The sequence below is a fragment of the Cyanistes caeruleus genome, chromosome 6, assembly GCF_971803275.1.
Source record: "Cyanistes caeruleus chromosome 6, bCyaCae1.hap1.1, whole genome shotgun sequence".
Taxonomy (NCBI): domain Eukaryota; kingdom Metazoa; phylum Chordata; class Aves; order Passeriformes; family Paridae; genus Cyanistes; species Cyanistes caeruleus.
This window is the reverse complement of record NC_141706.1, coordinates 64,953,086-64,965,881: the sequence shown is the minus strand read 5'-3', so window position 1 is coordinate 64,965,881 and position 12,796 is coordinate 64,953,086. Positions and strand designations below refer to the sequence as shown.

Sequence of the window (12,796 nt, the reverse complement as noted above, 5' to 3'; positions counted from 1 at the left end):
AAGAAGACCTCCCCCTTTTCCAGGTTAATTTTTTAAGCATGTCATCCAAACGTTCAAAGCAGTGATCCTGCAAACGCTATTAGAAGAAGAAAGCCATCAGGAGGAATATATAATGCAGTAAGGGGGTTTTATTTTTTACATTCTGATGTTGTTATTATTATTATTATTATTATTATTATTATTATTATTATTATTATTATTATTATTATTTGGAAGCAATATGTTTAAAGTTCACCTGCTAATCCTTAAGCTGTTGATACGACGATGTCAAAAATGATGGGATTTGGTGATTCTCATTATTGTTATGTATTGTTCTTCTCTAGCATTCCAAATTAATATTTATAAATGCCAGGAAAAGTAGTCTTTTTATAGACATGAGAGCTCCCCAACTCCATTTTTATTTTCTTTTTAACAAATAAACATTGTATCCAATATAGATGATTGCATTTAGAAACGAAAATTATTTCCCAAGCAATCCATTTGACGCTGATTGGAGGTTTTTTAAAACTTATTTTTCTGCCAGCAGGATGACAACCTGTAGATGTGATCTCCCCTTACCACCACTCTCAACAATCTTTGTCCAAATTCAAATGAATACTGATTGCAATAAGTGTGATCAAACTGATACAAAAACTGCAATGGGTCTGAAATTCTAACAAAAGGCTCTTCAAGCACCAGTGAAATAAAACTAATGGCTGGGAAGGAATTTTGATTCTTGGTCACCTTCTTAATTTGAAGCCCTTCATTTCTAGGGGAGTCCTGTTTTTCTCCTGTGTGACTTGTCCCAAGGACACAGCCCTGAGGACCAGCTCCCTCCTGATGGGTTCAGTCACAGAATCATGGAATATCCCAGATTAGAGAGGACCCACAAGGATCATCAAAATCCAACTCCTGGCCCTGCACAGGACACCCCAACAATCCCACCACATGCCTGAGAGCTTTGGCTACCAAGAAAGACTAATTATCCTTTGGCTGCTCTTAGCTGGGATTTTTATGCTGTTATTCCGAAGTGAGGAATGGGATTGCTGGGTGGGAGAGACATGGGACACCAGCCTTGGTGAGCAATTTTAGACTTGCCTGGAAGTGCTGAGGGAAGGACATTCACTCCCTGCAGTGGGTTTACATAGCTATTTTTAACCAGTGCCTAAAATTCAACAAGGAATGAAGAGGAAAAGAAGGAAAAAAAAAGAAAGAAAAAAAAAAAAAGAAGAAACTCCAATTCCTGCTGACCTGCACAGCTGGCTTATTTGGGGCTTTGTATCCAGTGGGGGGAAAAAAAAAAGTGTGTCCCAATTACCAGGCAAGCAACCCAGATCCAGACTGCTTGTGAAATTAATTTCTGAAACATTTGCTATGAGAGCAGCAATTACCTGGCCCAGCTTAAGGGAGATTCCCAAAATTACCAGCACTGCATAAAGAGGAAATATTCTGCAAAGGATGAACATCTTCAGGGTTGCCTTGGGCTGGTGTAACTGCCCCAGCATCTGGACATTTATGGACACCTGGTCACCCCAACTTCATGTCTGTAGTGAAGGACACAATCTCATTCTTACATCACTCTCTGCTTTTGGGGATAAATCTTTGCATAAGCTCCCTCAGGGCAATGCCTGTGTTTGAGACTAGGGACATCTGATGCGAACAGGAAGAGGGGACTGGTTTAAATTCAGGCAGGAGTGAAGAGATGGGCACAGCCAGGATGATTTATCCTGGCTTGATGTGTGCTGAAGGCTGCTGGTTGTGCAGAGACTGATTGTGGGAGGGCTGAGCCTGCCGAGCTTTAATGGACCGTGCTGCTGCAAATACAGAGAGACGGGAACTGATGGAGAATATATTCAGGCTGGATATCAGAAGGGAGTTTGAGACTCTCAGACAACAGAGATTTGGGAATGGCCTTGGGGCAAATGCTCCAGTTCATTTGAAGCTGAGGCTTGTTCAGTCTGTGAAATGGGATTGTATGACTTGGTTGCTGGGGAATGTGACGGGAAGGACTTGGTGATTAAAGGGGGCCCTTCTTGTCCTCAAATGGGTTTTAGGATGTTTTAGTTTCCTCTTTGGTGCTGGAGGTGCTTCCCAGAAAGTCCTGGAGCTGCTGTCATGTTTTGATGACCATGGCAATTGCCACTGCTTTTCAGGCTTTTGGCACATTCTGACAGACAGGGATGAAGTGAGAGTGCCCTGGCTGAAGAAATACCTGTCTCCTAAGTGTTGGCACACTCTGCCTGTGGCATGAAGGGCTGTGGTTTTGGTACAATCAAATATTCCATCTTGACCTCCCGGTGGTCTGTGCTGCTTTCCCATCCTCAAAAGTCATGAAGCTGTCAACAACTCCTTTGAGCCCTTCCCTTGAACTGGGGTCTCTAATGTAACATCACATACACTGCAAAAGATCATTTTTAGCACTTTCAGCATTTTAAATGTTGCATTTGAAGTAGCCAGTCCAGTGGCTGCCTGTTTTGCTTTTTATAACACAAACTGGAATCTTGGCACTTGGTTGGAGAAGGGGAGCACATGACACAAGTCTGGATTTGATAACTCAAACTGCTTGGTGCTCATTTTCTGCTGCAGTCTCGTAGGAAGATTCTCATTCCTTTTTCCTCTCAGCTGCTCCCCAGCCACTCACTTGAGGGATCTTGCAGACTTTTTGTTTCCTAAAGACTCTGGGTTTTCCCAGAGGCTTATATCCTACAGTCTACAATATACAGACACACAGGTGCTCTAAACCAGAAATATTTATTTCTGGTTTCCCTCTTCTTTAGACAGCTGTAAAATCAGTGCTACCAGTAGAAAGAATGCATCATCAATGCCAGGCAAGTAGATGAAGTGCACTGAAGACTCGAACAAAGTGGGACTGACCTGTGAAATGGGGCTGCTGTCAGCGTGAAATGAAAACTTGGGGTTGAACTCACCCCTGAAATGGTGAAAACCACTCCAAGAATCTGCACAAAGTTATCTTTCCCGTGGATATTAACAAATAAGGACATTCTTGAAAACAAAAGTGATGCTCTGCTGAGGGACACACTCTTGGCAGCCCCTGCAGGATCAGGCAGGATCAGATCATCTATCATCAGCTTTTCCTCCTGTCAGGGACCTTGCACCCCAGAACTTTGAGTGTCCTTGGGACAGATCTTCCATGTGTTACTGATGGCAGATGCAGCCAAAACCAGCAGCACCAGCAGGAGATTTGCTTCCCTGAAGGGGGACAGCAAGGTCCCCATTTCATGGCAGGGGATCCATTTTACCACCTCATTTCCAGCAAAGGAATTCTTTCATTCACTCCAGCCTGCTCCTGGAACTTGTTCCCCAGCCCAGCCAGCAGCTCTGTGGCAGGTACTGCTCTTCTCCTGGCTGCTCTGCAGCCTGCACAGGGTGGTTTGTAGCACAGAAAGGACATCACAACTCACAAAGCATTTCTCAGGAAATAATTGAGGACCTCCTGCTAGGGCTTTTCTTCCAAGGGATGCTTCTGCCACTGCTCTGCTAAGGGAGGAGTTTTGGAAGTCAGCCCAACCATCTTGTCATTGCTCATGACAAGAGTGTTGCAAGGCTGAAATGAAGGATACGTGCAAAGGACAGGGAAAGGTGAGGGATGAGGGGAAGGATGTCCAGGCTGCTCAGCAGAAAGCTCATTCCCATCCAAGCAGGGGAGAGAGGGAGGGAAGGGCTTGGAAAGCCTTTCCCACGAGGAAAACTGATGCCTCCTTTGGACAACTTTCCTTCTTTCTTTCTGTGCTTATCATTTGTTCTGCCTATTCACGGGAGGGACTCAAGCAAAACACGGGGCTTTGTGTTCCTCCCCCGTGCCCTAACGAGGGGGGAGTTTCGGGGCTGGCACTGGGGAGTGTGTGCTCACACACCATGGAGAGAGGACCTGCCCCACCAGGCCCAGCCTCCTACCACAGTGGGGACAAGTGGAAAACTGAGGGATAAAAAAAGAGGGGGATTTTATGGCCAATCTGCATCTTCTAAAGTGGGAGTTTCATAAAGATGTTTTTGGGAAATGCTTCCTGTTGGTGGAAGTGTTGATACCCTGAACCAGCTCAAAGGCTCATGGGCTCCTCTTTCATTAGAGGGTCTTTGCAGCATCTCCCAGGGATGCTCTGGACACATTTCTGCCTCACAAGGGGTCTGTCCCCTTCAATCCTACAAATTCATGGCCAGCATGTCCATAAATCCTAAAGGCACAGATTACCAGATGGAGGAATACATAATACACCATAGAACACAAGTACACCTAGAACACAAACACATATTTATTGTCTTCTTTTCCTTGGCATCTCTGTCCATGGTAGGGGGTTGGAATGAGATGATCTTTAAGGTCCCTTCCAACCCAAACCTTTCTAGGATTCTATCTGATTCTGTCATTCTGTAAAGAGTGGCCAAGGTCATTGGTCTGGCCATCAGTTGCCTGACCCAGAATGGTTGCTGTTAAATATTTCAGGCCCTGAGTCCTAGCAAATAAAGTGTTTGAAATCAGAATCAGTCTGGGTGCAGGTAGAGTTGACAATTCTATACCAGAGCATCTTTAATGTCTTAAAAGTCCAGTGTAGGGTTTTTTACCCTGCCAGTGGCTCAGACTTGTGTGGGTTGGATGTTTGCCTTGCTCATTTTGCTCCTGCTGCTGACAATGGACATTTCAAAGAAAACAATGATGATTTCTTGGAATAAAATGTGCTTGTAAAAAGGAAAAAAAAAAATTCCAGAGCCATTTGCTGAGCTTTTATCATTGCTCTTGGGAGCAGAAAGGAAATTGGCCGCGTGCTGCCTGTGAACAAAGTGCTTTTCACGCCCTCCTTGAAATCCACCCATGTTTGGCCAAGTTATCAGTCGAATGCATGTTCTTTAGAGGTTTGTTGAAATTTGGCTGCTTCATTTCTCTGAAGACATGGTCTGCCCAAGGCTGTTGAATGGGAGAGGGACTTTTTTCCCCAAATTGTGCCTGACTTAACTCCCTGTGTTGATTTAGCACATGTAAAGGCAGCCAGTGAGCCAACAAGAGCCCAACACTTTGTTCCATGTGAATAAAACACTCTCAAATATATTTATTCTTCTTTTTTTCAATATACAAAAAACCTGTATCTTGGATAAAATCTTGCTGGTTACAAATCTGGGTAATGAACAAACTTAAAATGGGTGATAAAGTTGCAACATTGAGCACTCAGTGGCTGAGGAGCTCTCAGAACTCATGCTGCCTCTGCAGGCTTAATTTGCCTTCCTACTGCCTATGGCTTATGATAATTTTTAATTACCCAATCACACGATATCTTTTCCCACAGGATCCTTGCTCCTTTGCCACATAGGATGGACAAAGATTTCTTCACAGGTACCCAGTTGGTTTTTCTTTTCATGCTTATCCGTCATGTTGTCCAAAGTCAGATGTAAATATGGATCTACTCATTAAAACCACACATATTTTAAATAGCAAAATGATTTTACTTCTGATTTATCCCCTAATGTAAACAGGGCCCACCATGGAAGCAGGGAAGAGAGGAGGCACCTGTAAAATCTGACTTTGACCAGTCTTAGCAACCATTTTTGCCTCCTTAATGCTGTTTGCCTTCAATAATTTAACTTTTTATAAAACTGGAATGACAATACAGCACTATCTGTCCAGAAAAAGTCAACCTCTTTATTGCTTGAGAAGTGTTGCAATACAACGGTGATGGGGTCCTGTATAAACCAAGATAGGCAGCAAAACTCCGTGTTTAATACATGCCCAGCACACAAATAAAACGTGAAAAATGTTTCATTTTGGTCTTTAAGCAACAGAAGGAGCCGAGGAGGAGGTAGCAGGAAGCTTAGAATTGGAAAGTGATAGCTTTGGCAATGCAGTGCAATGATTGAAAATGACATCTTCCACACACCCAATTAAAATTCATACCTTTTAACCTCCACAGCCATCTGAGATCTGTATCATTAAGACTGATTCAACAAGATGCCTTGATATTCTAAATTATTTGTATGCCTGGTATTCCAAATAAACATTTGTGAAATTCATTTCAAAAGATGTTAACACTCGTGAAACCCATGTGCCCCAGAGGGATTATATAAATTTCCATGTCAAATATTTGAAGCAAAGCACTTGTACAGAAACAGTGTTTTTTGTGTTTTGATGCCTTTCATTTCCATAAACTAGATTACTTTCTGAAATTACTTTCACACAGAGAACAGTTTCTATTGAATTCCAGTCAGTGAGCTCCTTGGAGTGTGATGTGAATAAAATATGACTGGGTTATGTAGCTTCCAGGATGCATATGCATCTGTGCTGTGTAAGCAGGGAAAACCAAGTTTGGATTTTATCTTGAAGTGGGTTCACACACAGAGATTTACTGTCTTAAATTAATTGCTGAACAACTCCTTCATTTATAGCCTAACAAGGAAGCTCTCCAGATTCCTGAATCCAGCCCCTCTACCTGGCTGACAATGACATGATCTCCCTCAGCAAGCAGAGATTTGCTGGCAGGCAGCAATTCCTGGCTGTCCATGGCTCTTCAACAGAAAAGTTTTATCTGCTTCTTGCAAACACTGATTCTGCCAAAAATTCACACGCACACATACACACAAAAATAGATCTGAGCAAACATTGCTTCCATTGTGCTTGTTTTGCCAACCCTGTGAAATGATCAAATACCAGGTATTTAAACGGGAGATGGAAGGAAAAAATTTGCCCAGGGTGTAGGGGAGGGAAGCAGCTGTGAGATTAAGTGTTTTTACATAAACTACACACACAATCTCCATTGTTATATAATATCCCCCATGTGGATGTCTTAGGTCAGATTCTGGAATTGCTTCTAGAAAATCGGGTGAAATGCCAACTTTGGGGGAAAATTCAGGGTTCTGCCCTGTATCCTGCAACAAATCCTCAGAGTGCTCCCTGGTAAGAGCACAGCCAGAGCTGGCTGAGCACCCTGAGCACCCTGGAGAAGCACCTTGCTGCTCAGATCTGCATTTTTGCAGTTGTTCAGAACCTGGAACTCCCCTGTTGACATCAGAAGAAATTTCACATGTGGAAATTGAGGAGCCAGGTCACTGCAGCCAAGACTGAGCGCTGGGTCCGAGCTGTTCTCTCCTGCTGTGGCAGCTGTCCCTCTGCCCAAAAAGCAGATGCCTGCCCTGGTTGGGGTATGTAAAGATTCATTTGCAGCCCAGATAGCATTTGGTTTGCTTTGCCACGTGGCAGTCCTGGGGTCAGATCCTCTAACCAAGAAAGAGATTCCCTTACTTTAGCCTGGAAGTGCTGAATTGTTTTGGGTGGCTATCAAGGGTGCAAATGCCATGTCTGAGCTGAGCTTGGTGCTTTCAGCTCATATGGATGTGGGCTTCTAGGAATGGAAAGTTGCTTTCAGCTGGTGAGAGGTGTGAGGTTTTTCATGGTTTTCTGTGGGGTTCAAACCAGGACTGTCCAGAGGGGATGAGGGAAGGGGTGAGTTCCAGGACAGGCAGAGATGTGGTGATGGGAGACACTGAACCAGTCCCAGCTCTTCTGCTCTTCCTGTGCTTCTCCTCTATGAAACAACAGGCTGCTGGGTCTTTCCTCTTTTTATTTTATAGCCAACCAGAAACCTCCTGATGTCCTTGAAAAATTCAAAACTAGGGGGAGAATGTCTTTCTCTGTCTTTTAATGGCTTTTATCCTTCTCTCTATTGCCTCACTGGTCGGGGCCATGGGCTCCAGACCAGCAGTGTCTTATTTCCCCTCTTGTCACCTGCTATTTTCTCTTCCCCCATGTTTGGACAGATCCTTGATAAGGAGAAAAGAAATGAGTAAATTCGTCCCACAGCTGAAGTCAGCAGAATACAACGTTCCCGATTTTAGGATGTTTCACACATTTTGTTAAATATGGCTTTTGTGAAGCGTGCAAAACCCAGTAAACGTTGAAAGAAAAGGAAAGGAAAAAGCTGAAACCAGTGATGCTGTAGTGGAGCCTCATCAAAGTGTCCTAGAAGATTTCAGGTTTGATTCCCCTCTGAAGTGGCTGGTTCAAAGCAGTGCTGAGGATGCCCAAAGCCTGCCCCAGGCACAAGCCAAGGGTTGTTATACCCACAGAGGGGAACAAGATGCCCACGGCTCTGCTGTGGCCAGCGCAGGCAGGGGGCTGCTGAGGGAGGGTGAGAACAGCGAACAGGAGCAGGAAATCCAGCTCACAGGTGTCTCCTGGTTCTGCTCCTCCTCCTGCTCCTCCCCATGGCTGCAGTCCTTTGGCTCTGGTAGCAAAACCTGTTTTGCCTGAGTGGCAGCAAAGCTCGAATTGCACGGAGTCACATCTGCCAGAATGTCACTGCTGGCTCCTGCGCCTGTAGCTCGGGGAGGGCAGGTGGAGAGATGTGCCACTGCTCCAAAATTCCCTTGGGGAGACCAGGGAGAAGCCCCCTGTTTTACACACAGCCCCCCAGGCATTCTGCAGCCACCTGGGTTCTGTCCTTTTCAGGCTGCAAGAATGTTTTACTTCATCCCTTTCCAGAGCAAAAGACATCTGACTGGATCAGGACAAGACCAGCTCTGCTCCCACTCAAACATCAGTCCACGACCTCTCCAGTAATCATTCCTCATTACCCAAGGCTGGCAATGCAGGGGACCAGAGTGTAGAAATAAGGGGAACAGAGTTGTAAAGTAGGAATACATTGAATACAGCCTCCCTACCTTTTCACAGATCCATCATTTTCCACTGGCACAAGCTCACCTGAAGGAGCTGAAGAGAGAGAATTTTTTTCACTGGTTAGTGAAAGATAAAAAGCTGATTTCCAGCAATTGCCAAAGAACATCAAGCTAAGAAGTAAATAGGGTAAAAAGAAATGGGCTGCAATATATGCTCAGTCTTTGGTGCATTTCTTTAATGCCAGTCTTTAGGGGCAGACTTTGCAAAAATCCCCAATTATTTTAGCTGGTTAATCTGGTCCAAAGTAGGCTGTTGGCCAGCCTATATGCTCTGCGTATGATCTGGCTTAGCTAATCTGATAAATTCCAGTTTATTCTCTGGGTAGGTCCTGCAAATCCAGGACTATTTTAATTAGAGAAGCCAGGCAGCGACAGTTTATTGGGCAGTGGAGGTAAATTCGCAAGTCCTTGGGTCAGCGCTCGCCAGAGCTGCAGGTCATTTGGGTTAACGAGTTGCCACTGCCCTAAATGATGGCTTTTTCTTCATCTTGCTGCTGCTAGGCTGCTTTTAGCCTGTTTTTACAGATGAACAGGCCCCAGAATATTACTGACTCCAGTCTTGGGCTGTGGTTCAAGCACAAAGCACTTTCTGCTCAGTCCTTTCTGTTTCCCAGCCTCGGTTTTGCTGCGCCTCTTTGAACCTAAGCACAAAATGAACATTGATTTCTAAGACAGAGGATTTGAATCTTTGGTTTTCCTCATGTTGCTCCTTTTGTAGTGGAGCCTGCTGAGATAAAGCTCCCAGGCTGTCAGTACTGTATCCTCCTTTCAGAGGAGAGTTTGGACCACAAATGTCTGTGGTCAGGGGAGACAGGACAGACAGAAGAAACCTCTGGACTGTGGTTCCATGGGGAGAAAGGAGGCTGCAGAGTCACTGAGTGTCTGACATGAGGCAGCACAGCTGGGATGCTCTGCCTTCAGCCACCTTTCCTTCCTCATCACGGAGCAGGAAGCTTCTGCTGCACACAATACAGCTCCACTTCTGTTGTCAAAGACAAACCATTCGTCATAATTTGTGCCTGATGAACTTCATGCCATTAAAATCGAGGCCGAGGTGCACAGGACTTCCCAATTTCCAAGGCAGATCATTTGTCAAGAAGCAAAAGCTGCTGTTCTTTTTCTTCAGAAGGATAAGTGAACTGTGCCTATACTGGGACAAGAGACCATAAATAAAGCTGAAATAATGGGAGATCACTCAAAAATTCTCCACGCTTTGGAAATATTTCCATTCACATTTGTAACGCTGAAGAAAGTGGAGTTTTATGTAAGAAGCAAGCTGCAGAATAAGGACATTCCTCTCTCTGCCCTAAACTTCCTGAAAAAAACCTCCTTCCTGGCTGGTCTTTGTCTCCTCTCCTGTGAACTGAAATTCCTTGTCCTTTTTTCCATCAGAGCCACTTGTGAAAGGTTTTGATCTGTGTGTTCAAGGTGCTGGAAAAGATCAGGGGAATGCCTGAAGAGATTTCCCAAAGAAAGGGAACCAAAATGCAGCCCAGAGCCTCACATTCTGTGGGCACAGAGACCTTGTCCTTGTGTGAAGGATTTTAGTGGGTGGGGGGGACTCTCAGGCCCACTGCCACCCTCAAGGTGGAAGCACTCAGCACATGTCCTAAACTTCATTTTAAGGGCATCCCAGAGGGATCCCCGCCGGGCTTTGTTTTTCTCTCCTGACTTTGTCCCAGTGCTGGGGCATTTTGCTGATGTGCTGGAGGACAGGAACACCTTGATGGGCCCCATCTGTTCCAGCGGGGCGAGTGCAGCTGAATGCTTGGGGGGGTGCCCCGCGTGCAGCTTGGGAACGCGCCGCGCCTCATCCGTGGCGAAGCAGTTGGCATCGGCCGAGCTCCCTGGCACCCGGAGGGGGGAAATCCTGAGGTAAATTCGAGTAGACGTGATGCTAGAACAGAACTAACCGTTGGGGCACGCCGGGGTCGCCAGGTCTCCCAGCAGGGACAGGTGCCTGCCACTCGGCGCCTGGCCGCCCGCCAAGGCCCGAGCGCCGGGCCCGCTGCCAGTCACGCGTGAGGAGCAGACACAAGGCTGGGCCCACCGGAGACAATGAGTGGTTTCCTTTGCTCTCCCCGCCTCTCCCAGCCTGGGTTTGTGCGTGGCTGGTGCCCAGGTTGCTATGTGGCATCTCCAGGGCCGGCAATGAGGATGCTGGAGGATGACATGACGCTGGCGGCGACCCTGCGCGGTGCCCGGAGAATATTCCGCTCGTCCCCCGCTGCTGACGGGGGTGGGGAGGCAGGAGGGGAGTGAGACCAGGCCTCCAGAGTCTGAGGTGATTTCTGGGCTGTGTGCAGCACGTCCAGGCTGGAATTTGCATATGCAAGTGTCCAGCTGTGCATCCCGACACTCGCTGTGCACCAGCAAAGGCTGCCCTGTGCATGTCTAATCCGTCCTGCTCCAGCTCATGGTTTGCTGCTTCTGCCTGACTCTGAGCCCAAACATCATAGGAAGGGGCTGAAAATCCAGGTGGCACATAGTGTGGTAAGTGGAAGCTTTTCCTCCAGCCCTGCATTTCCGAGGCTGTTTGTTTTCCATCTCCAGATATTAAGAATGTGGTTTCTAGCACCTTCTGTTTCGTTGAAAACACTGAATAATTCTTTGCCAGAAAATACAGATCACCCTTAAGAGCTCTCAAAGTCGTGCCCTACGCGTTCAGAATGGTACATGCAGAAAAAAAGAAAAGGCAAGTCTGTTCAAGTCACAAAGAAAAACTATTTTTTTTCTCTTCACACCACCTCTTTTCCCCCTTCTCTGTTTTCCCTTCTCTCATCTGCTAAATGAGATGTTTCCACAGTTTCATTCAACACAGGATGGCAGTGGCAGAGCTTGGCAGCTCTGGGAGCAAATGACTTACAACCAAAGGACAGCTTGAAAGGCAAACACACGATTCACTGAACGTCTGGCAGTGAGGAGCCTGTCAGTGACCCTTTCCAACTTGCAGCTAAGGAGCACTGGACAGTTCCTTAAATAAAATGCATTTTGCTTTAGCGTAGGAGCTGACCATGCTGACTTCTGTCATCTCTTACATCTTCTCCTATTTTCTTTTGCATTTGCCATGTGTGTTGTTCTGCTGATCCCAGTTCTGAGGGGAAGCGTAGCAATACAGCTGCTGTGCATTTCTTTGTTGTTTCCTTTCCTGCCTTGGCACCTGTAGCCACTGTAACTAAGCACTTTACAGTAATCTTAAAAGCCTTCCAAAAATACTGTGACTCATTAAAACTGACTCAATAATAAAATCGATGGCAGCCTTCTATTCCTTCTGGAAAACTCATCTGCCCTGCAGTTCCAGACAAAAATAAACGAGATAGTTTTTAGTTATGGGTTTTTTTTTTTCCCCCCCGCAAAGCTTGACTGAAGAAATAAATAAAGTCTCACGTGATATCAGGACCACCAGTCTTTGAATTTTAAGGTGTTGCACTTGTGCACATACACTTCTCTGTGCTTCCTCTCTATTGCCAACCCTAAATTTAAGATTGTGGGGTTTGAGGGAAGCACTGAGCCAGTGCTGCTGCAAATATTTAATAAAAGGGAGTGATAGGGAACAGCTTTGTCACAGCAGCATTTACCAGACAAAGAGCTGCCATCTCTGCAGGTGGAATGTGCACAGCCACATGCGTTATCCATGAGTGTGCTTGCTCTTGGCAAAGACATCCTTGGAAAGCATCAGGACAATGGGATGGTGCCTTCAGCTCTACTCCTCCTCCACCCCATGACCTGTGGGGTGAACCAAGCCAGTTGCTGGTACTGTGTCCATGCAGAGTGGTGAGGAGGAGGAATGAGAGCAGTCCCTGTGCTCTGTGACCCACACACGCTGCCAGGCAGCCGGGGAGGCACAGAGCATCTGCAGAGTGCTAAGAAAGAGCTGGTCTTATGGTGTCTGCTGATGGACTTAGACATGGCCAGCTTAGCTCTGCTGGGGCCCAGCTGGTCTGCCCACACAGATGCACAGGCTGGAGGTGCTGGGCTCTCCATCTGCAAGCAGCCCTGAGCACAGCCTGCATCTGCCTCCCAGCAGGGGCAAACAGCTCCCACCCTTTCCTCACCTGGCGCCGTGGCCACAGCCCAGGCCTGCACACCTGTGTGCATCAGCAAAACAGGATCATGCTGCTGACCTCCTTAGAAAAGATCTTGG

General features: G+C 46.3%; 1 long non-coding RNA gene across 1 annotated transcript; it reads left to right on the top strand.

Moving 5' to 3' along the window:
• Positions 1-5,044: 5,044 nt before the first annotated feature.
• On the top strand, positions 5,045-11,959 carry LOC147652783 (uncharacterized). Its single transcript, XR_015287834.1, has 3 exons — positions 5,045-10,527; positions 11,206-11,347; positions 11,459-11,959. It is a non-coding gene; the product is annotated as an uncharacterized LOC147652783 (long non-coding RNA).
• Positions 11,960-12,796: the final 837 nt, after the last annotated feature.